General features: G+C 42.6%; 2 pseudogenes; one reads left to right on the top strand and one right to left on the bottom strand.

Moving 5' to 3' along the window:
* Positions 1-19146: 19146 nt before the first annotated feature.
* On the bottom strand, positions 19147-23768 carry LOC101357130 (nucleophosmin-like; annotated as a pseudogene).
* Positions 19930-20745, top strand: LOC105756416 (proline-rich protein 11 pseudogene; annotated as a pseudogene).
* Positions 23769-25346: the final 1578 nt, after the last annotated feature.

Genomic DNA, 25346 nt, shown 5'->3' with positions numbered 1-25346 from the left:
AGCACCCCACTCCTGGTACCAAATTCTGTCTTAGTCATCTAGTGCTGCTACAACAGAAATACCACAAGTGGATGGTTTTAATGAAGAGAAGTTTATTTCCTCATAGTCAAAGTAGGCTAAAAGTCCAAATTCAGGGCATCAGCTCCAGGGGAAGGCTTTTTCTCTCTGTCGGCCTTCTTCTTTTCAGTGTTCCCCCGGACTAGGAGCTTCTCTGTGCAGGGACCCTGGTCCAAAGGATGCCCTCTGCTCCTGGCACTGCTTTCTTGATGGTATGAGTTCCCCTGACACGATTCCATTTTATTATACATTGTTGCTTAATGGCTTCTTGGGTGTATGTCTTGACTCTTTAAAATGGGACGATTTTAGTATTTATTCTGCCTTTTCCATAATACCTGGCAGATAATTTGTACACACTAGACACTAACCAAGAACTTGTGGACTGAGCTGCATGCTTTTCTCCTAGTGCTTTGCATAGGTACCCTCGCCTTGCCCTCTCCTTTCCACCCAGTAGCCAACTCCACCCTCAGGTGTCTTTTCTACCACCACAGCCCTTTCTTACTAACAGAGAGGTACAGGGCCCCATGTTGTCTCTATGGAACTTTGTAGCAGATCAGCCATGTTTTCACTTGTGTTCCCTTCTGTGTCATTCTTACAGGGGGCTAGCCCACAACCTCAGGAAGGACCAGTCCCTGGAGAAGGACATCATGCTTGGTAAAATAGAGGGCCAGTGAAAGAGAGGAAGACCCTCAATGAAATGGATTGATACAGTGGCTGCAACAATGGGCTCAAGCATAGCAACGATCATGAGGATGGCACAGGACCGGGCAGTGTCTCATTCTGTTGCACATAGGGTTGCTATGAGTTGGAACCCACTCGACAGCACCTAACAACAACAGCCCACAACCTCTGCTCCATGCAGGCATGGGCTTCAGAACAGGAGGCCTGTTGGAAATTTCTGTCGTTAGAGAGTTATGGTGGGAGGAAGGTGGCCCAAAGAAAGCAGTCTGGTGTGAAATGTTGTCTGGGCATGGGCAAAAGCTCTGGGACAGTTTCTGGAGGGCTGGTCAGAAATTGGGCATGTGCACTTGGGAGGGAAACTGAACTGTAGTTAAAGAGAATATTATCGTCCAATCTCTTCTCTTTACACACAAAGAAACAAAGCTTCAAAGAGGAGATTGCAAATAAATAGTAGATACTCAATAAATATTTGCTGATTGCATATAATTCAGTCAAGCCATTCTTGGATGGATTCATTCTTTATGGTATTTAATGTCAACCATTGGCCAACTAGTCTTGGTCTCAGTCAGCAACTCAAGAGTAAGGAGACAGCTTGTCCACAAAACAGATCACATCTAGGGTGACTTTGGTGGGCTAAATAATGACCCCCAAAGATAGCTAAGTACTAATCTCTGGAACCTCTTACTAGTGTCCTTGCAAGAAAGAGGCAGAGGGAGGTTTGACGTAGAAGAAGGCAATGTAACCCTAATGCAAGATGTTATGCTGCTGGCTTTGAAGATGGTGTTTTGCATTCTATTACTGATTGAATTGACTGTATTATTGACACTCTGGCTATCTGAGAAAAAACACAATTAAAATATTGGGTGCTTAACCTTACATCTCACATAAAACATCTGGTGCTGGTGAAATATCCCATTCCCCTGAGTCAGAGTAATTTCCTCCTCCCTCACTTGGGGTGGGTCTGTGGTGCACAGTGACAATTTGTGGACAAATGGTTGCTATTTGCCGTCAAGTTGGCTCCGACTCATGGTGACCCCATGTGCAACAGAACAAAACGTTGCTTTATCCTGCACCATCTTCACGTTCATTGGTATGCTTGAATCCATTGTTGTAGCCACTGTGTATTTGGGGTGCTTTCCAGTATAGGGGCCTCTTCTTCTAGCACTACGTTGGACAATATTCTGTTGTGATCCATAGGGTTTTCACTGGCTGATTTTTGGAAGTAGATCACCAGCCCTTTCTTCCTAGTTTGTCTTAGTCTGGAAGCTCCACTGAAACCCGTCTACCATTTGAAATGGTACCTGAAATACCAGTGACATAGCTCCCAGCATCTTAGCAACATGTGAACCACCACAGTACAAGAAACGGACAGACAGGTGGTGGTAACAACATATCCAGATGTATATATCTGGAAGGCTAGGCACCATGATGTCAACTCTGGAGACAATAATGAGATAGTGTTGGTGGAGGATTGGGAAATACAGGAAGGTGGGAAGGGGCTTTCCCTGTTCACTTTGTATAGTGTTCCATTGCAATGCTTCTCAAACTATAGTGAAGGAACTGTTCTTCCAACCCATTATGAAGTGATACTTTTGTAAAATCTAATAAAAATGAATCACTATTAAAATGAAATTTTTAAATACATTGAAAATGTAAGCCTCAATTGTTTATTATTAGATTCAACAGACATAAAATTACTCCATCAAATTGCTATAAAAGTTTCTAAATGTTTATTCTCAATTTCTGTACTTATTGAGAACCGGTAACAAACAGTTCAGAGATCAGTGCCAATCCATGGCCTGCACGTTGAGTGGCATTACTATTGGATTTTTTTTTTTTTACAGTGAACACATATTACTTGTGTAATTGCAATTAATTATTTTGAAAAAAATTCCAATTCAGTCTGATAATAATAAAAATAGGTGCAAGTTACAAAAACTATTCAGAAGATAGAGGAGTTAATTTTACGGACAAGCAAATAAAGAAGGTGACATAAAGCAGGTGTCTTAGACTGGATTCTCTAGAGGAGCAAACCCAGTAACGTGTATAGAGAGATTTACATCAAGGAAATGGCTCATGTGATTGTAGAGGCTGGAACATCCTAAGTCTGTGGATCACGATAGCTGCAGGGGCTGGCAAACCCAAGATTGGCAGGTTGGAGAGCAGGGCTCCCACTCACAGGCTGTGAAGATCAACGAATGGCAATTGGCTACTCACAGCAGATTCCATCATGGAAGTGATCACATGTAAACACTGAGAATCATGGCCTACCCAAGTTGACACACATCTTAACCAACCCACGAGGTGATATGTTATCTGAGTTTTCAAGGCTACATAGGCATTTGTCAGGAGGGTGAGAAGAGCGTTGTAGGCAGAGGGAAAACAGGAGCCAGGCAGGGAGGTATGAGGTTACTGGGCGTGTTGAGAATCATAGTGGACATCTGCTGCTTTAGCCTGCCCAGTTTTCCCTTTGGGACCCGCTTCTTCATTCTCAAAGTATGTAGTTTATGTGGGCTGACCTCTTCCCCAGCTTTGAGCTAATCAGCATCTCCCTTCTCCTTGACCTCTCATAGGACTTTTTGCTGGAACCATGGGGAGGGGCGAGGAGAGAAGTGCTTCTGGGATTGCTGATAAGAGTATGTAACCCTAGAGCTACTGACTGCCACCTTATCACAGAAGAGAACTGGCTTTAGAATGGAGCCAGCACAGAAAAGAGCCCAGAGACAGAAACTGAATCCAGTGACTTTATTTTTTATGTCCCTGCATGTAGCCATACCCTAGATTCTACACCTGGGATTTTCAGTTATATAAACCCATAACTTCCTTTTTATTTATTTAATCTTAAAACCCACCTTAACTGAAAGATTAATACATTGAATTTTATGGTGTGCTAGAATGTGTGTGTGTATGTGTGTGTGTGTGTGTGTGTACTAGGGATTAATGTGGTTGCAGAGTGGGAAGGGGCTAGAATATGAGGGACTGAGAACAGGCCCTCATTTCAGGAGGCCCCCAGGAACTATAACCCAGAGACTCTAATATTAAGAAAACGTAGTTCCTCAAGCTTTTCTAGTTGTTTTATTTGTATTATTCCTTATTTATTTCCCTCTAATGATCACATAGCAACAACACATTATCATCTAATATATAATCCATATTCAGTCCCCAGTTGTCACAATATTGTCCTTCATAGATTGTTCCTTCTTTCCCCCAGGATCCAGCTAAGGACCACACACTGCATATAGTTGTCGCTTCTCTTTAATCCAGAACAATTTCCTAGCTGCTTTGTTTTGTTTTTTATAGTTTTCATAAATCCAGGCCAATTGTCTTGCAGCATGTCTCTTGTTATTAGATTTAAGTTAAACATTTTTGGCAAGAACACTCCATGGGTGAAGTTCCATAGACACATCCAAACTCCCCAAGGGACTGAATTACTGGGCTGAGGGCTGTGGGGACCATGGTCTCGGGGAACATCTAGCTCAACTGGCATAACATAGTTTATAAAGAAAATGTTCTACATTCTACTTTGGTGAGTAGTGTCTGGGGTCTTAAAAGCCTGTGAGTGGCCATCTAAGATACTGCACTGGTCTCACCCCTTCGGGAGCAAGGGACAATGAAGAAAACTAAAGACACAAGGTAAAGATTAGTCCAAAGGACTAATGGACCACAACTACCACAGCCTCCACCAGTCTGAGTCCAGTACAACTAGATGGTGCCTGGCTACCACCACTGACTGCTCTGACAGGGATCACAACAGGGAGTCCCAGACAGAGCTGGAGAAAAATGTAGAACAACATTCTAACCCACAAAAAAAAGACCACACTTATTGGTCTGACAGAGACTGGAGAAACCCGAAGGGTATGACCCCCAGACACCGTTTTAACTCAGTACTAAAGTCACTCCTGAGGTTCACCCTTCAGCTAAAGATTAGAGAGGCCCATAAAACAAAATGAGACTAAAGGGGCACAACATCCCAGAGACAAGGACTAGAGGGCAGGAGGGGACAGGAAAGCTGGTAGTAGGGAACCCAAGTTCAAGAAGGGAGAGTGTTGACATGCAGTGGGGTTGTTAACCAACGTCATGAAACAATATGTGTGGTAATGTTTAATGAGAAGCTAGTTTGTTCTGTAAACTTTCATCTAAAGTACAATTAAAAAAAGAAAAAAAGAATGAACACAACAGAAAGAATACAGGTAATGTTCTGTCCTCCATGCTTCACATCAAGCGGCACATTTACTATTCTCCAATTTTGTCCAATTATTGGTTGATTTTGATCATTTGGTTATGGTAGTACCCATTAGATTTCTCTATTATAAAGGTACTTTTACCCCTTCATAATTAATAAGTAATTTGTGGGATGAGTCTTTGAGAATAAATAGCATTCTTAATAATAGACATTGCATGCATTGTTTCAAAGAAGAAAATAGGCCATAATGAAATTTTGTGGAGCTGGAAGAATTCTTTCAACAAACCTTTAGAGAGTGCCCACTGAGCTAGCTTATGCCAGGTGAGACTGGCGTGGGGAAGACCAACCAGGAAACAAACAGTTACAGTGGGACAAATGCTAAAAGAAAGGGCAAGATACCACAGAAGCATGCAAGAGAGGAACAAACTGGTACCCAAAGACCACCTTAAATGTTTGGAAACGGAGGGCCAGAGATATGAAATAATTTGACCAAGATTTTAGATCTAGTGGCAGAGGTGAGATTAGAGCTCTGTTTTTTCTGGTGCCCGGTAGTGTTCTCTTCATGACAGCAGCCAAAGGCTCCATTGTAATCCTGGTTCTCCAGGACAGGTATAATATTTACTACAATGAAAACAATTCATGATACTTTACTATGTAACTGAAAGGACAAGCTGTCTCCAAATCCATCAAGACGAGGTGCTTTAGAGGAAATGTTATCTGGGTTGACTTAAATTATGTACATTGTGACATTAAACTCAAGTGGACCTAGCCTAGTTTTGCCTCCGGGGAAGTGTCTTCTTACACTACACAACCGGATGTTACTCATCTGCCACACCACAAAATTGCCACAGAACAAGCTTTTTCTTTTCACAAATCAGGAAACAATTTAGAAGTATCCAACTACAACTTCTTAAGAGTAACTATTTACAGTTGATACAGAATTGCCTTGTAGTTTACAGGGTTTTCATCCGTATCATTAGGCTCTGCAAAGCAATCCAGTTACCACTTCAAGTGGGAAGCAGAGATCAGAATGAGATGTTGGTTGGGTTACTCATACTTTTGCCTTTAGATATAAGAAGCGCACAGTTCTACTTTGACACTCATGGGGTTGCCATGAGTCGTAGTTGACTGGACAACAACTGGTTTAATGTATCTATTTTTTCGGACAAACAAACAAAGGAATAATCTTTTATTCATTCATTTGATTACTGCTATGGCTAGCACTATAGTAGCCTCAAAATTTAGACTGGGAGGTCGGGCGGTTTTAGGCATCGTTTTGGTGCATCATATGATTTATTCTGTGCTCAGCTTTGGATCTGCAGACAGTGAAATCCTAACCTGATCTCTTCCCTGGGCTGAGGTGGAGTGCAAGGAAAAACAGGAAGTTGTAAGAAGAGAAACGCTGGAGAAACTCCATCTTACCCCCGTGCCAATAACTCTCAGGAACTGCTTTTCAGGAGTATTTTTTTTTTTTTTTACAGTTGCCATTGAATGGATTCTGACTGAAGACCACGATTCCATTTGCCCTTCACCTTTTCAATGAGGTACCTCGCAACACTTTGCTAGCTTCGGGACATAGAGATTTTCTTAAGAGAGGTATTATTATAGTATTTACAATTTTTACTGAAAGACTCTGGTGATAGCTAAGTCGCCACAAGCCCCTAAAGAGCCACCAAAGAGGAGGAGAGGCGGGTTTCCTGGAGGGCTTTACTGTGGGGGAAATGACTGGAGGTGGTCGGTCTTTCGTTGTTGTCATTGTCAGGTGCCGTCGAGTCGGTTCCGACTCATAGCGACCCGATGCACAACAGAACGAAACACTGCCGGATCCTGCGCCATGCTCACAACCGTTGTTATGCTTGAGCCCGTTGTGGCAGCCACTGCGTCAATCCATCTCGTTAAGGCTCTTCCTCTTTTTCGCTGACCCTCTGCTTTACCAAGCTTGATCTTTTGGGAAGTCCTTTTTCCCTTTCAACAAACTCGGAGACGGTCTGGAGCCCACACTCCGTCAGCCTAGTAACGACTGGCCCCCGCAACGCCCTGGCGCCACGGCCAACCCCCCAGGCGCTGCGCCGGGCGATCGCGACGGTGGAGAGACCTAAGAGTTTCCCAACGGTCCAGAAGAAGGCGCGCACGCGCAGCGTCACATTTAGGGAACTCTGACCCCGCCGGCTGCGAGGTCTCACGGGAAAGGCCGCCCACAAACCGGAAGGCCAGCCCATCTGGGCTCGCTCCGCGCACGCGCGGTGCGCGCTTCTTTCACGTAGCTGCGGTCGTGCGGCTCCCTCCGCCTGCCATCGGTAGCCGGATCTAACTCGGTCGCCTTATCCGTCGGTCGGCCTTTCACCCTCGCTCAGCCGTGACGTAACCTTCTCGCTCCGCGCCCGCCAACGCCGGCTTCTTGTGACGTAAGCGCCAGATTCCTCCCACGTGGTGGGCGGACAGCAGGGACCGTTTTCCTGGCTTTGGCCGCTCCTCCTCAGGCCTGAACAAACGTAAACGTAATCGCTTGTGATTTCCCAACGCTTTCAATTGGGTCTTTAAACTGTGCCATTTCCTAATAAGGGTGAAAACGCGAGAAACCCTCACTCCAGTGCATCACCTTCTAAACCGGGAGTTCTGTTAAAAGGAAATAACTGCAAAATGTGTTTTTCGTTTTGTTTATTTGGAAGCTTACGGCTGTTTTTTTCACCCGTTCTCAGTCTGTAACCTGGAAGAAGGTAGAGTGTCATCCATAAAACAACTTTATACAGTAAAACCTGGGAAGGCCAGAACCTGTATAAGGCTTCTGTCAGAGAAGAAAAACTCAAATATTTTCCACTAAAACGATTATTTCAGCCCAATAAATATTCTCTGAAAGCTGGACACTGTGAGACGGAGGGAATCAGAAAATTGTTGGTATTGCAATCCGAATACCAGGAAGTGGAGATGCGAAAGCCGGTTCCAAGAAGTATTAGAGTCAGAGATGAAGGCTCAGTCTTCTACTTCCTTTTGCGTTGTTACTGTATGTGAGTGCCTACTGTGCGTGGCTACTGTTCTTTAAGTACTTTTTATACTTTACATTTTTGTCCTTTTTTTTTTTTTGCTTGTAAATTTTTTTCCAGCGAAGAACATCCATAAGTTTGGAAGAAGGTAAGAGATATTCATAAATTCTTTTATTTTCATTAAAATCTAGCAAAGCACACTTTTTTCCCTTGTCTTGAGGGGTTTTACTTTTAGTTTTCACTGTAGCTGTTTGTAATTTTGGTACGGGTTATTAGAATTTTCAAAATCTGCTCCTTCATTTCTTTGCAATTCTTCAGAATTGCCCAAAAAATAGACCAGTGTTTCCTCACTTAGCACATTAAATGTACAAAAGCAAAAACATTCTTCTCACGTGGTGTTTCCTTGAATATTTTACTTAAAGTGTACGAATTTTATCATGATGATGATAGTTTTCTTTTTTCTTTTTTGTTAGAGATATTCATGTTTTTCAGAAAATAAATTCCTTAATTTCTGTAAGAACATATTTCCTTTTTTGTTTCCTTTTTTAAAAAAGCTTACTCCTTTACAGCCATGGATAAGAGAGTGAGAAATTTATCTCTGAAGGAAAAGTTTGATGTTGTCAAAATGATAACGGAAGAGAAAAAGACTGTCAAGGAAGCTGTAATTAAGTTCAAGTGTGGCAAATCACAAATTTACTCAATTATGAAAGAAAAGGATAAAATAATTGAAAAATACATGAGCAGCACCAATGTAAACATCAAGAAAGGAAGGGATGGAAATTATGCAGAAATCAACAAATCTGTTTTTGAGTGGTTTCTTCAAGCCTCCGCCAAAAATGTTCCCATTTCAGGACCTATCCTGCAAGCAAAGGCGAAAGAAATGGCGAAACTTTTAAAAGTTGATGGATTCTCAGCATCTAATGGGTGGCTGCAGAGCTTCAAAAAAAAACATGGAATCACTTGCAATGTAAGAAAATGCTTTAAGAACTGCGATTTCTTATTTGGCAGTGGTGATAGTATACAAAATGAAACAGTTACCGAGCCCGATAACATCATGCAGATTCAGGATGCGATAAATGACGTTTATAGCGGTGTTTCAGAAAATAGGATCAGTGCCGCATCTTACATTGATATTGACAAAGAAGTTACCACAGAAATGGACGATATAAACCTGCAAGAAATTGTGGACTCCCAATCTAAAGATGATGACGATGAAGATGATGAAGACCTACCATTAGAGGAGCCTGAGCCTTTAAGTCAAACACAAGTTTTCAACTATATAAAGGCTTTGAAGGAATTTGGAAAAGTTAAAGGAGACCAGGAGTTTTTTGATAAGGCTACAGACTTAGAAATTTGCTTCAACAATTTCATCAAAAAAACAAAACAAACTAAACAGTTGACTTTAGATGTTTTTATTAAAAAGTGACTTTTACCCATATCTTTGTTTGGATAGTATATGCACATACCTGTACATGATTTGAATAAACATGCAAATCATAAAAAAATGGTTTTGTTTCTTTTCCAGTGCCATAAAATCAAAAGAAACACTTGCTGGGTGTTGATGAGGAAGGATTCTTGATAGAGAGCAATAGAAAAGTGGTGAGACTGCACCCTGTCAAAGGCAGAAAACTATCGAGATCCCAAAAAATAAGGCAGTCCCGTCCAGTTCCAGCTCTCACAGGTTTCACTGTATATGGAGGCAAGGATAAGCAGGACCTAGTTTGCTTTGATGAAATTACTTTTAATTTAGTATAAATTTAATTTTCCTTTTGACTGTCCAGGAGTGGTATTTCCAAAGGCTGGGTGTAAAACAAGGCTTCGAATTTGTTCCTTCTGGTTTGAACCCCTGTTGAGAATTTGCATCTCCACCCCAGATATACTGAACTAGAATCTACGTTTTGATAAGATTCCCAGGTGATTTTTACGTATCACCTAGGGATCTTGAATGCAAATTCTCAGCAGGGGTTTGAACGGAATGAACTAGTTTGAAGCTGTCTTAAGCTGGGTTCTCTAGAGAAGCAAAACCAGTGAAGTGTGTATTATATATAGAGAAATTTATCTCTAGGGAATGGCTCATGCAGTTGTAGAGGCTGCCAAGTCCCAAGTCCACGGGTTAGGCTGACTAATCCTTCAGTCCTTCAAATGTAAATTCTCTTAATTTTAGTTCAGACACACCTTGATTTTCATTTGGGTTTTAGTTAGCTTTCAAAACGATTAACCACTCTTCACACCGCTTTAGCTGCTTTTTATTCCAGGGCTTCTGTGATGGTAAAGGTCGTGTGTCGACTTGGCTGGGCTATGTTTCTCAGTGATATGGCAGTTATGATGTAGTTTGGCAGTGATGTAATCCCCTCCATGGTGAGATCTGATATAATGTAACCAACTCCATGATGAGATCTGCTATGAACAGCCTTTCGGCTGCAAGGGAGCTGTAGGGGCTGACGAACCCAAGATTGGTAGGTCGGACAGGAGGCCGCTGGCTCACAGGCTGTGGAGGCTGATGAATCCCGAGATCTTCAGGTAAGCTGCTAGCTCGAGTCCCTAGAACCAGAGGTCAGATGATGATGAGCTGGGTCCAGGATCCAGAGAGCAAAATCCAGCAAGCTTTGACAGAATGTCCACATATATTGGATATAGGCCATACCCCCAAGGAAACTCCCTTTCAGCTGAATGGCTGGTAATAGCAGATCTCGTCATGCAGTTGGTTACATTATATCAGATCTCACCATGGAGGGGATTACATCACTGCCAAACTACATCATAACTGCCAAATCACTGAGAAACATAGCCCAGCCAAGTCGACACACGACCTTTACCATCACAGAAGCCCTGGAATAAAAAGCAGCTAAAGTGGTGTGAAGAGTGGTTAATCGTTTTGAAAGCTAACTAAAACCCAAATGAAAATCAAGGTGTATCTGAACTAAAATTAAGATAATTTAAATTTGAAGGACTGAAGGATTAGTCTACATTTTACAGATTTAAGAAATTGACCCGAAGATTCCTGGGACTTGCCTAAACCAAAAACAAAAAAATCTGTTGCTGTCGAGTGGATTCCGACTCATAGCAACCCTGTAGGGCAGGGTAAAACTGCCACGTGGGATTTCCAGAGCGGCTGGTGGACTTGAACTGCTGACCTTTTGGTTAGCAGCCTGAGCTCTTAAACAGTGTGCCACCAGGGCCCAGTGACTTGCCCAGGGAGGGTGGAATTCCAGCTACTGCTTTCACCATGCACATAAGGGTGGCCAGCTTGCCTAAGGCCACCTGTAGAACCGCTGTGCCTGGGCATCTGTTGCTCTTCCCTCTTTTCTTGCATTCTTTTGTCAATAGTCTTTCCCCCTTTCCATGTTTTTGTTTCCTTTCTGAGTCCCCGTCTTGCTCCATTCTTCCTTCACCTCAACTCCTTCTGCTTCCTCTCTTTAACTTCCTTAGTTGGACCAGCCTTTTCTCTTTCTCTTTTAAATGACCATGAAAGGAAATTGAAGATTTTTTGTTGTTGTTCATGGAGTTGCTTGTTTAATTTTTTTTTTTGAAAAGTTTATTATCCCTAGTATATATATATATATATAGACGGGATACTTCCTCTGATAAAAGGTGCACCCTTACTTTCTGCCACAGCGGTTCAGTGAAGTGTGGCAGGGAAAACGAGTGTGCGTGTGAATGATGAGAGAGAGAGAGGGAGAGAGGAAGGGAGAGAGAGCGAGACCGTTTAGAATCGGAAGCAGGAGGAAAAAAAATCTATATAATATAAACAGGGAGGTGCCCAAAATGTTGCAAAACTCAATTCCGAAAAACAGCTGTGGGTTCTACAAAACTCAAGAACACAGCATTTCTAGTCAATCCCTAATCAAATGTATCTGTGATGCATTTCCTCAGACGATTTGTGTCTTTTTTTTTTTTTTTTACAGACTAAACTGTAGCTTTAGCTGCCCCAGAAGAAGTAATCACAGAGGTCTTATCTATGAAATAATAAAATGGTCTAGCAGTGCTTCCAGACCATATGGCCACCCTATAGACTTTTCAGTGTGGTGGCACCTGTTTTCAGTCTTGCCAGTGGATGTTGTTATCCTTGTTCCACACGTGGGGAACCTAAAGCACAGACGGCCACTTGCCTAAGATGATACACCTCCCCAGAGGCACGACTTCGGCTCAACCAGATTGGCTTGCTCTTTGCAATTCCCTAGTCTTTGGGTGAACGTGTCTAGTAATAGGGAATTAATATCTAATTAAAAATGAATAATAGAATTCACTAACATATACTGATAAACCAAAAGACCAAACCAAATCTGTTGCCATCAGGTTGATTCTGACTCATAGCGACCCTATGGGACAGAGTACAACTGTCCCATAGAGTTTCCAAGGAGCACCTGGTGGATCTGAACTGTTGACCTTTTGGTTAGCAGCCGGGCTCTTAACCACTGTGCCATCAGGGCTCCAAAAAAATACGCTCTTTTATTACCAGCTTATCTATTTGGTGTTATGATGTTTATCTTATTCTCCTTGGTCAACAGTAACTTTTGTAGAAACTCGCTGGAAACATATTTCATATTTTGCTAAGGCATTTGAAGATACTCCAGAATTTTGGTTTATGTTTCAGTTCCCAATATTGAAACAAAATAAAAATAATTGTTCATTTCCATGACATTTGGTAGCTGAATAGATAACAGAAAAAATGGTAGTCTATGATGTTAAATCCATATATTTATGTTAGGATAAATTATTCCCATAATGTCTGTGTAATGTTATATGTTTACCCTGAAATCTACAATTCAGAGAAGCATTATTATTTTATATTGTTCTCGTGTTCAAAAATTCTACCTTCCAGGGTGGTGGTTCTTTAACTTTTTTATCTTATACCGCACCATATAATTGGAAACCTGAATCCCAGGGTGACAGAAATACAAAGCTTGCTTATTCCGAGAAGAATTTAATATATTTATAGAACTTTATTATTATCCTTACCATACACAGTATTATAAGACCAAAAAACCCAAACCAACCAACCAAATAAAGAAGCAGGAACACTGTTCGGGGTTGATTTTATTTCTGTGGCTTCAAAATACAAACAAAAATAATATTACTCTTTAAAATGTCAGCAACAATGCTGACATTTTTACTGCTAGAGCTGTAAAATATATAGGCATGTAATAATATTCCCAGAAAAGATATGCTAATCAGCTATTATTGAGAGACTTGAGGATGTATTTTACTGATCCCTGCATTCATAGGATAAAGGTTGAAACAGGGACTCAAAGAGCAAGGTTTCATGACTTTATCCGTCCATCTTACAACTCAGATAGAAGCCAATTTGAAAGACAAACACTGGCGAGGCTTTATGTGTTGCGTTGCCCTGAGGCTGTCATAGAAAACATCAAGCGGGACGATACTAAGATACAAAGATTGCTTCAGATTATCTGGAAAAACTCTTATTCCAAAACACTGTGAACTTCCATTCTGCAGATGGTTGGGATATTCTTGGATAATGAATCTATTCATTCATATTGATAAATACTCTGTTCTAGTTACTATTGCTACATAACAAATTGGCCCAAATTTAGCAGGCTGAAACAACCATTTAATAGCGTTCACAGATTTTGTGGGTCAGGAATTCAGACAGGGCATAGCAGGGACGGTTTCTCTCTTCCTTGAGGTCTTGGTCCTCATCCCTTGGGCTGGAATGACTCAAAGACAGGAGTGCCTACACATCGCTTTTTACTTACCCATTTTTTATTGTGGTAAATGTGTATGTAACATTTTCCATTTCAACATTTTTTACATGTACAGTTGTAAAGTTACAAAGTTGTGACAGAATTACCAAACATTATGTTGTTCAATCTTTACCGCTCTTCATTTTCAATTTTTTCCATCACCCTTAACAACAGCCAGTGTCCCCGAAGCAGTGAGTCCTCCTTCTCCTTCCCACCTGCGCCTGGTAACCACTAAACGTTGGTCTCTATACATTTGCCTATTCTAGATATTTCATAAAGTGAATTATACAATATCTGTCCTTTCTCGACTGACTTATTTACGCTGGCTTCTTCATGCAACCTGGCTTCCTGACAGCGGGTATTCTCAGGGGAGTTAGACTTCTCACGCGGCAGCTCAGGGCTCCAGGTGGGAGCGCTTTGGTGAATTAGACACTGCAGCATCTTTTACGACCCAGCTTCAGTATTGCGTCCACTGTACTGCACTGGCCGGAGCCTTCACAAGCCTGCTCATGTTCCAGCGCTGTGGACATAGACCCTTACATCTTCACAGAAGGGTTGTCAGAAAACTCTGAGGCCATGTTTTAAAAGTGCCGCCCACTCTATATCCAATTCTCTCATACTCATATCCAACTCTCAGAGAATTTTCCTATATTTTCTCAAAGCAAATACAACATTTTCCTAGATATCCTCCATGTGGTCAAAGGCCACTGAAACGGCCATGCAATGATTTTTCTTTCTCAGTGGAAGCAGATGATATTAGCAGACAGTGGCTACTGTTTTTAAAGGAGCCCTGGTGTCGCAGTGATTAAAGTGCTCGACTGCTAACTGGAAGGTTGGTGGTTTGACACCAGCCGCGGCTCCACGGCAGAAAGATGTGACAGTCTGCCTCCGTAGAGATTTACAGCCTTGGAAATCCTACGCGGTCGCTATGAATCAGAAGCGACTGGATGGCCGTGGGCTTTTTTTTTTTTTTTTTGCTGTTGTTTTTAACGAGGTTTGCCAGGATCTGTGTATTCCTCCCAAGAGATGAGCTCATTTCTGCCGAGAGGGAGGAGAACATGTAATCATCCCTGTTGAAAGGCTTTCTGTTTACAAGTCTTGCTTGTTTGCTTACTTTCATTGCGTGTTCTTTGGCTGCACATGTCTCTGCACGCAGACTGGGGAGAGGGTCGCCTCTTAGTATTTCAATAACAGTGGTTAAAATGTCTGTCGGGGCCAGGACGAGGGTGAGGCCAGTGAGGCACTTGCTCTAGGTGCAAAATGGTTTTTGCTTTTTAACACTTTATTTTTCCTTTAATTTTTGTGCTTATTTTCTATTGTGCATTAGGTGAAAGTTTACAGAGCAAATTAGTTTCCCGTTCGATGGTCTGTCCATAAAGCGTTCCGTGACATTGGTTGCATTCCTCACAGTGTGTCAGCACTCTCCCCATTTCCACCCTGGGTTCCCCCTTTTCCTTTGTCCCGATTTTCTACCCCTTCCTGCCTTCTCATCTTTCCTTTTGGGCAAATGTTGCCCTTTTGATCTCCTGTAATTGACTGTTCTAAGAAGCCTGTTCCTCTCCGGTGTTATGGTTTATTTAATGGGCCTGTCTTTGGTTTGGCTGAAAGGTACTTCTCTGGGAAAGGCTTCAGTTCGAGTTCAAAAGGGTGTCTTAGGGCCATCGTCTTGGGGATTCCTCCAGTCTCTGTCAGACCAGTAAGTCTAGTCTCTGTTATGAATTTGATTTTTCGTCCTACAGTTTTTCTTCAATTCTGTTCCCGACCTCTGTTGTGATCCCAGTCAGAGGGGTCGATAGTGGCAGCCAAGCACCATCTAGTTCTGGTCTCGGAGTCGTGTAGGCTGTGGTTTGTGTGGTCCATTAGTCCTTTTGACTAATTGCTCCCTTGAGTGGTTTTCCTCTAGGTGCAAAATTTAAAACTCAGTAATCAAGATAAATATTTCAATGCAATATTTAAAAAAAATCTAAATTAAAGGCAAGAAATCCATAATGAACAAAATATCAAAATTTAAGATAAAGACAGTGTATTTATTTATAAGTACCACACACTAAGTAGCTTAAAACAACAGAAATTTATTCTCTCACAGTTCTGGAGGCTAGAGGTCGGCCATGAAGGTGTTGGCAGGGATGGCTCCTTCTGAAGGCTCTGGGGGAGACACTGTCCTTTGCCTCTCTCTTAGCCTCTGGTGGTTGCCGGAAGCCTTGGCGTTCCATGGTTTGTAGCTGCACCATGCCAGTCTCTGCTAACGTTGTCACACGGCCTTCTTCCCTGCGTGTGTCTGTGTTGTTCTTCAAAGGAACTCCAGTCATTGAATTCAGGTTTCACCCTAATCCAGTATGACCTCATCTGAACTAATTACATCTGCAAAGACCCTGTTTCCAAATACGTTTACATTCTAAGATCTGGATGGACAGGATTTTTGGGGGACACTATTCAAATCAACAGATAGGATCAATATTACTGATGTTTCCTTTTGCCTCGGGACTCAATATGGCTTATCATGGTACCCCCAACTTGCTCCAGCCCCCAACAGTTTCCTGGTCACACCTGTTACCAAATAAAAAAACCAAACTCGATGCTGTTGAGTTGATTCTGACTCATGGCAGCCCTGTAGGATAGAGTAGAACTGCCCCATAGGGTTTCCAGGGATCGGCTGGTGGATTCGAACTGCTGACCTTTTGCTTAGCAGCCAAGTTCTTAACCACTGCGCCACCAGGATGTAGATAATAAATATGTTTTGGATCAAAATGGACAGTGAATTACAAGATCATGTTTAGTAGCTGGCATGGGCTGGCCACTGCCAAGTGATCTCTGCTGCTGCATCGGCTCTGGGCCCGAGACTGAGGAGTGCTGCGCTGCTCCTTCTTTCTGGGAAGTTTCACCCATTCACCTATTTCAGCTCCCCCTCCCTATGTGATGACTCCTAAATCTATCTCTTGGGTTCTAGACTCCTTTTTTCCAGCGACTCCCGGACATCCCAATTGTTAGCCTCCAGGCATCTCAACTTGAACTTGCATCATACTGAAGCTTCTATATCTTCTTTGTTGGCACACTTATTCACCCTGCCCCCTAAAGCAAGCGCTTGAGGGTTGTTCCTGACTCTGATCTCTCCCTGTGCCCCCATATCCCATTTGGCTCCACCTCAGGGATGGTTCTGGATCACCCTCCTCCGCCCTATTCGCAGGTCTCTAAGGCAGGTAGGTATCAGCCGAGGTGCAGAGACATTCCTATAGCATAGTATGTTTATTGTGATCTGCTTGGAAAATTAGAAGAGTGGTTGTGACTATGTTTGAAGTTTAGAATTAAGTACGTTCGGCTCAGAAAATACAGTGAATTACAGATAAGTTTGTAGTTGGCAGCATGACTCGGTAATTATGTTTCGATGGCTTAGTATTTTGCTAAACTTGGTCACCCGAAGCAAATTATTAAGCCCCCACTCCTCCGAGTGGAAACCCTGGTGGCACAGTGGTTAGGAGCTCGGCTGCTAACCCAAAGGTCTGCAGTTGGAATCCACCAGCCGCTCCTTGGAAACCCCGTGGGGCAGTTCCACTCTGCCCTGTGGGGTCGCTGGGAGTCGGAGTGCACTCGACGGCCACGGGTTTGCTGTTTCACTTCTCTGAGTGGCTCTTAGGAGTGAGACGTCAGCTGAGGGATGAGCCCCTGAGGTGTCGTCCTTGGAGAAGGTGACAACTCACTGAGGAGTTGGCCCTGTCTTGATGGATGGAGACAGGCTGAGGGTGGAGGTGGGGGAGCCCTGTTAGACGGCTGAGACCTGATGGGGATCACTGCTTGGGTCCTATATTTCTTATTGCAGTGATGCTTTGTCACCAGCTTCACCGTTATAACTTTTTCTTAGGGACAAGCATCTGAAACCTGGGCCTGTAACAGTCACGTCAAGTGGGAGCATCACGAACATCACACTTGTTGTCAGCCACACCCATCCTGGGTGCCGCTTCCTTCCTGATTTACGACATCAGTATAGGCCTGTTTTCCTGTTTCAAGTTCCTGGTGTTCAGAGTTTTCAATCTGGTTGATACTTAAGGATGAGTGGAGAGGGTTACACAGGCTATCTTTAATTCCTCTTAACATTCCTAGCACCAATTCTTGAATAGTAACATTCTGTATATATCTTCAGAGAAGGGAGAGTTTCCTGCCTCTGCGAACATTCCCAGGCCAGTCACTTAACCTCTTTGAGCCTGGAATCTCAGTGATTAGTTACAAGGCTCAGACGTTTATGTAACTAGCTTAGGTGGAAAGGATGTATTGAAAAGTTTCAGGTGATTCTCCAACATGATTTTAAAAAGTACTGCTTCCCTTCCTAGGCCTGTCCACTTATCACACTGCCTCTTTAGTTATACTATTGTTGTCGTTGTTAGATGCCCTCGAGTCAGTTCCGACCCAAAGCGACCTTATGTAAAACAACGAAACACTGCCCTATCCTGCACCATAGTCACAATCGTTTGTATGTTTGAGCCCATTATTATAGCCACCATGTCAGTCCATCTTGTTGAGGGTCTTCCTCTCTTTCGCTGACCCTCTACTTTACCAAGCATGATGTCCTTCTCCAGGGACTGGTCCCTCCTGATAGCATGAGATGAAGTTTCGGCATTCTCGCTTCTAAGGAGCATTCTGGCTGTACTTCTTCCAAGACAGATTTGTTCGTCCTTCTGGCAGTCCATGGTATATTCAATATCCTTCACCAAAACCATATATTTATAGTATTAAACAAGTTAATTTTCTTCTCAATAACAATTGCTAACTCCATGGAATAAACTTGGCTGCTACTCAATAGGTTGGAGGTTCAAGTCCACCCAGCGACGCCTCAGCTGAAAGGCCTGGTGGTCTGCTTTAGAAAAATCAGCCACTGAAAACCCTGTGGAGCACAGTCCTACACTGACACACGGGGTCTCGGTCTCCACAAGTTGCAATCAACTCTAAGGTGACTGGGAAAACTCTCCTATTCTGGAGGATCAATTCTAAACTCTTCAACAAGGGCACAAAGCCTTCAGGTTGTAGCCCCAGGCTCACTGCAAGCACTCCTGGTGTGCACCCTATGCCTGGCGCCTTCGGATTCAGGGCCTCCACACCTTCACTGGCAGAAATTTCTGGGCAACTGCTGCCTCTCTGCTCCAATACTCACTGCCTTTCTGTCACCCTCAGAACTCATCTTTTTGTGCCTTTTATCCCTGTTTACATCAGTCACCACATGAAGCCCAGCCTCCCAAGTTCTCTGCCACCTGCTGGACTATGTATACAACTTTGTACTGCTCCTTTCTGACCCTATTTCGCATCCCTCTGTGGGAAATCCTTCCACTGGGCTGTCTCAATGGCAACGGGTTTGGTTTTTGGGTTCTTATGTTATCAAACTATGTTAGACTCTGTAGCTGTTGTTAGGTACCTTCAAGTGGGTTCCAACTCATAGCAACCCTACACTGCCCGGTCCTATGCCATCCTCACAATTGTTACTTTTTTTTTTTTTTATTTTGTATTAAAACACTGAGTTTATTTTTGTCTCCCCACCATTTCCGTGTGTCTGACCACTGCTACTGCTGTGTCCTATCGTAACCTTATGTAACATGACATTCATGCTTAAAACCAAGGAAGGGGTGGAGTCCCACCTTTAAAAAATTAACAGGCATTTTGGACAACACATTCTTGGCAAAGGAACCTGGACAACATTTATCAGACATGGTAGGGAAAGTTCTCACTCTGCATTATAAACAGGACAGCCAGATATCAACTCTTACAGAAATGAAATAAGATGGAAAATTTTAACAAACTGTTTAAACTGTTTCCTTAAAGAGACTTCCTCCACTGCCAGAGGTCACGAATAGCTTCTTTGTCAGTTATCTGGAAGCAATTCTTCACCTAATTGATGAACTTGTCCTCCCCTCTGGGAGGAGAACCAGCTTTTTCCATGCTTGCCTGCATTTTTGCTTTAATGTCTTCTATAGAACTAGGTCCTTTCGGTATTTTAGGAGTTTTTTCCTGGTTTTTTTGAAGGATTCTTGACCTTTTCATCTTGGTGTTGATGGTTTTGAATCTTTTCCATTCTGGTTTGATTTTTGTGCATTTTTGGCTGGAGTATCCCATATGGATTTCTTCACTGGAGCTTTTTCTTCATCATCATCATCATCATCATCATCATCATCAGAGGACCTCATACCACCAAGAAAGCAGAGCCAGGACCTAAGGTTCCTGGACTGAGATGCTCCCAGAACAAGAGAAGACTGACGACAAGGACCTTCCTCCAGAGCGCACAGAGAAAGCCTTTCCCTTCAGCTGACACCCTGAATTTGGACTTGTAACCTACTAGACTTGTTTAGAAGTATTGAAAGACACCATTTTTCTATCCCGCATCTGCCACAAAGAACTTCACAGTTTAAAACAACGGTTTTGCATTTTAGAAAGTGAATTCTGCAAGCTCCAGGAAGCACTGAAGACCGTCTCAGAAAATTCTTCTTGCCCAAGCTGTGGTCATATGTGTCACTTGAGTGGTAAACTTACATGTGTGCCTGCCTGTGAGCTCACCATCCCTGGAGAATCCCAAGCTGCACTTCCTCCTGCACTGCCCCAACTAGCCAGCCATCTTCCTCCTCCTCCACCACCTCTACCACCTCCACCCCCTCCTCTACCTCCTCCTCCACCACCGATAGCACCCTTGCTGCTCAGAAAAGCTGACTGCCCTAAATCACTTCAGGCTGGACCATTAAAAAGAGATGGACCCATGCAGATAACAGTTAACGATCTACTGACTGTGAAATTAAAGAAGACACAAAGTTTCGATGAACGGAAGAAGCTTGTACCATCACCGAAAACACGGAGTCCCCTAGTTACCGTCTCTGACCTGCAGCGTGTTACCTTGAAACCTAACTCCAAAGTGTTATCAACTCGAGTTACAAATGTCTTAATAACTCCTGGTAAAAGCCAGATAGATCTACGGAAACTACTTAGAAAAGTCGATGTAGAGAGGAGACCAGGTGGAACCCCTCTTACCAATAAAGAAAATATGGGCACAGGAACTGGACTGACCCCAGTAATGACCCAGGTCTTGAGGAGAAAGCTTCAGCTGGCTCACCCCAGAAGCCCAACACAAACTCTGCCACCTTCTGCAAGCAGCTTTGGTGAACAAAACTGACGTCTACTCTGCTGACTTCATGTGAAGATCCATAAAATATACAGATAAAACCATTCCAAATCCTTTTTTTTTTCCCAAGATGTAGTAGGGTATGTTTAAATTATTATTCTAATGTATAATTCCATGTGAAGAATTAAATGTGTGGACCCTACATATACTGTGGTACCAAGTGGGTATTTGAATATTTTCAGTTTGCATGATCTGTAAGATAACCAGATGGGAAAATGGAATCTCCAAAGTGATATTTACCCTGGAATTATCCAATTTAGGTTGGAGAGATAACTAGTTTGTACTGTACAGGTACAGTATAACATTAGAAAATAGCCTGGTTCCTGTTTATCTTGGGAATAGTCAATGGAGGAAGGTAATGGCCCCACTAATTCTCTTCATTCTGTAGGGGCTCTTTGGTAATTGAAAGGAAAATTATTTTAGCCTGTAAGCTTCATCTATTTATTAAGTGCTACCCTGGCAGCTTGATCAATTCAAAAGACTCACTTGATATTATTTCTTTTCACTACAATTAAGAGTTAAGATTATTCTCTGTCCAAATTCAACTATTTTCCAAAAAGAACTTGAAGTAAAAGGCCCAAAGTGACCTAAAAAATTAAGGTGTATCATTTCTAGCACCTAAAGTACAGTAGTTAGTTGTATCTGGCTCAGTGAGTCTGAAATATTCCTTACTTTTATATCTGCTATCCAGATTCAGGCAGATAAACATAAATTTCATGAGGAGTTCAAAAAGCCAGCTATTTTCCATCATGCCCTGCCAAGGATTCTCTGAGGTCCAGAGCAGGTTCTCTGTGAGGCCTATTTCCTTGTCCTTAAACTACCCTGTGGATTCAAAAACAGTAATAATGTACCTTTCACGGGATTTTGGTCCTTCTTGCCGGTCTAGGGTTGCCAGATTAGCAAATAAAAATACATGACACTCAAATTTCAATTCCGTATGAACAACGTTTTACTATAAATATGTCCTATTAAACAGTGAATATGTTTTTAGCATAAATATGTCCCATACATTACACAGGGCATATTTATACTAAAAAATTATTCATTGTTTATCTGAAATTCCTACTGGGCATCCAATGTTTTATATGGCAACTCTATCAAGCCAGTCTCCTACAAAGTTGCCAGGTAAATCTGGGGAGCCCCAGCTTGCCATACTTGTCTGCTCAGCAGAAGATATTACTGTAGCTACAGCCAGGATCCCCATCACATATGTGCTATGTATCATGGAGGAAGGGGAACTGTCATTAGAGCGAATGTAACTGAAGGCATAGGATTAGCTTTGATGTTGATAACCTCCTCTGCAGTTCCAAGAATAAGGATAACAGCTCCTCATGGATAGGAAACAACGGGATTCAGCTCTTTACTAGAGTTGCTCTAGTGTGTATAGCTAGCCTGACAGATAATATCCTTAAAATGTCCCCAGGTTAGCTAGCCTGACAGACAATATCCTTAAAATGTCCCCAGGTTAGCTTTGGCTAAAAAGATACTTTAGGAAATTTCTAGAAATGCTTGTATTTCCACAAAATAAACATTCCTCTGAAATGCCAAGTAGGGCATTGTTGGAAAGTCACCAAGCTGGAAAGCAGACCTGGGGACAATGTTTATCACCTAAGAGGGAGTCTGGTTTATGAGACCCACATTATATTTACAACGCACTTAGGGATGAAAATGGAACAGTGAGGTTAAGAGACATATCTGCTTCTAGGAAAAGTTGGGTTTTGTTTTGTTTTCTTTTTTATCCTGCTAGTTACACTTGGATTATGTAAGAATAGAGGGAATGATCACTGAGAATAAACTATTTTAATAGAATGATATTTTATGAGCCACATATAATGTTTATAATACTCCTAAGCCTCCATGCACTATGTCATTTAAATGATTTGATCATTCTTGTGTGATAAAAGGTTCATAGGAAAAATGCCCTAGAAATTCTATAGATAAACATTTGTAAAGCTGCTAGTGCCACTGTACCAGTATTAAAATGTGTTCTGCCTTGCATCTTTTACTATTTTTTATACTGTACCTATTTGACTACCCTTTGAATGTTATGACTTCATTAAACTATTGCTTTTCATATGCTTTTAATGGCTACTTTGTGCCTGAATGACAACCAGAAAAAATGAACAACCAAGATGCACCTGGTTGTTTTTAAATAAAGATTAATAAAAAACCTTTGATCTTTCTTTCTTTTTTAAACTCTTTTTTTACTGGAAATGCAACACATACAGAAAAGTGCACAAAACATAAATATATAAACTAACAAATTATAAAGCAGATACCCATGTAAACACCAAAAAATAGACTAGAAGCCCTTCCTGCCTCCCTCACCCAGCACAGCCCCTCCCCTAAGAAATAACTACTGATCTACGTGTTCCAATAACTATTCCCTTGCTTTTACCCTGTAAGTATGCATCCCTAAATGGATGGTTTGTTTTCGTTTGTTGCGGAAATCTATATAAATGGAATCATACAGTAATGTATTCTTGTGCGTCTGGCTTCTCTCAATAAACAGCTGTTTTTAAGATTAAAAAAATAATCCTCCTCATCATCACCTTCATCACCACCGTTGCTGCCATCATCGTCATCGTGTTGATCAGCAGCAAGTTTCGCTTTTCTTGGAAGCTTGTCGCCACCTGCAGGGGCAGATGGCTCTCCCGACCCTCCTCCTCTTCATCATTGCACTCTCCCTCTCCCTTCACAGCTACTAAGCGCTGTCCACACTTCTGCCTTGAGACCTCAGGTGGCATTACTTCAAAGCCCCCACGGGACACTGTTGGCTATACAGACATTTTCGAAGTTGCCAGTGTTACCATAACTGGACTGCTTTCATAATTCATTGCCTCTGCTTCAACAATGTGCATTTCATCCTTTGCACCAGCCCCTAAACTGAGCGTTCTTAAAGATAACTGGTGCTCATCTTCATCATTATCCATCTTAAAGTGATAATCTTTGTCGGCCTTTAGCTCACAGCCGGAAAGATAGTTTTGGGGCCTCATGTCCATCGAAACTTCCATGGGGGGGTGGCGCACCCTTAGGTGGGAAAGGAGGACGGAGATTAAACCACTACAGCTGCTGAGAACGGCCCTACAGAATGGAATCACACCGGGGCTCGTTGCTCCGTCTGAGCCCATTGTTGTTGCCCCTGTGCTAGTCCATTTCATTGAGGGTCTTCCTCTCTTTCGCTGACCCTCTACTTTACCAAGCATAGTGTCTGCCCCAGGGACTGGTCCCTCTTGATAACATATCCAAAGTACATGAGATGAAGTCTCTCCATCCTCGCTTCCAAGATCTACCCCTCCTTAACGCAGTTACCTAGGGACTCCTGGGTCCTTCTCCCTCATTTTTAGAAGATTTTATTGCCAGGCTCACTGCCACTGTCTCGGAAGTGACTCATGATTTCAATGTCCAAGTAGTGATCTTCCAATAGCCAGGCCTCCTGGTTCCTTGACCCCCTGTCCTCCAGTAATCATGTCCTTTCCCTCTAACACCACCCACTCCCCTGACAAGCTCTGACTTTGTCATAATCTCAGTCTCTGACTACCATTTCCAGTTGCTGCATCTCACTTCTTCTATCAGTTGCTCAGCCTTCTCCTTAGCAGTTTAAATTCCATGATCAGTCACTGTGATCACTTCCTTCCATCACTCTCAAGCCCCCGCTGAAGGCAGTCAGGATAACATAGCTGCAGTAAAAACACTCAGCCACGCTGACTGGGCTCACTCCAAGTCCCTGACCCCAACCACTAGTGGACCCTTCATGCTGTCTGAAAACCTCATTACGTTTCGCTGGAATATCTACTCTCTCCAAAAGTATTAAATAACCCTTTTGCATAACATTCAGACTCCCCTAGATAACTAGTTTTCACACCTTCCTTTCTTTTATCACACTTCTGACAAGTCTCCTCACTCTCAACTTGCTTTCTGTTTAAGAAAATAGAAGCAATCTGAGTAGAACTTCCACAGCTCTCCTCTCCACGTCCGCCCACCCATCTGCATCCATGTCCATGTGCTCTGCCTCCCCTCTCATGCCTGGATGGACTGTCCATGCTCCTAGCTAAGGGCAACCCCTGCGCTTGTGCACAAGGTCCCTTCCTTTCTCATTTACTCAGTGTCATTGCTGCAGCAGTTGTCCCACTCTCTCCTCCATTATCCATTTCGCCCACTCTACTGGACTGTTTTCATCAGCATGTAAACAACTTGTACTTTCTCTAATTAAAAGCCCTGGAGTTGATTCCCACTCATGACAACCACATGAGCGTCAATGGCTGATTTTTCAGAAGTAGATCATCAGGCCGTTATTTGGAGCAACCTCTGGGTGGACTCAAACCCCCAACCTTTCAGTTAGCAGCCAAGCATGTTAACTGTTTGCACCACTCAGGGAATGTAATTAAAACAAACTAATCTCTCTTTTGATCCTACATCTCCTCTAGCTCCTGCCCTATTTCTCTGCTTGCCTTCACAGCAAAACACCCCAACGTTTCTCCATTTCCTCTCTTTCCATTATTTCTTCCAAAAAAAAAAAAAAGATTTCTTAGACCCACTCAAATCAGGTTTCACCCTGCCACACCACCAAAACCGCTCTCTTCTGGTCAGGA

This window comes from Trichechus manatus, unplaced genomic scaffold (assembly GCF_000243295.1).
Source record: "Trichechus manatus latirostris isolate Lorelei unplaced genomic scaffold, TriManLat1.0 scaffold00062, whole genome shotgun sequence".
In the NCBI taxonomy this organism is placed as follows: Eukaryota; Metazoa; Chordata; class Mammalia; order Sirenia; family Trichechidae; genus Trichechus; species Trichechus manatus.
Note: the sequence above shows the minus strand (reverse complement) of the source record. Positions and strands in the feature narration are given on the sequence as shown.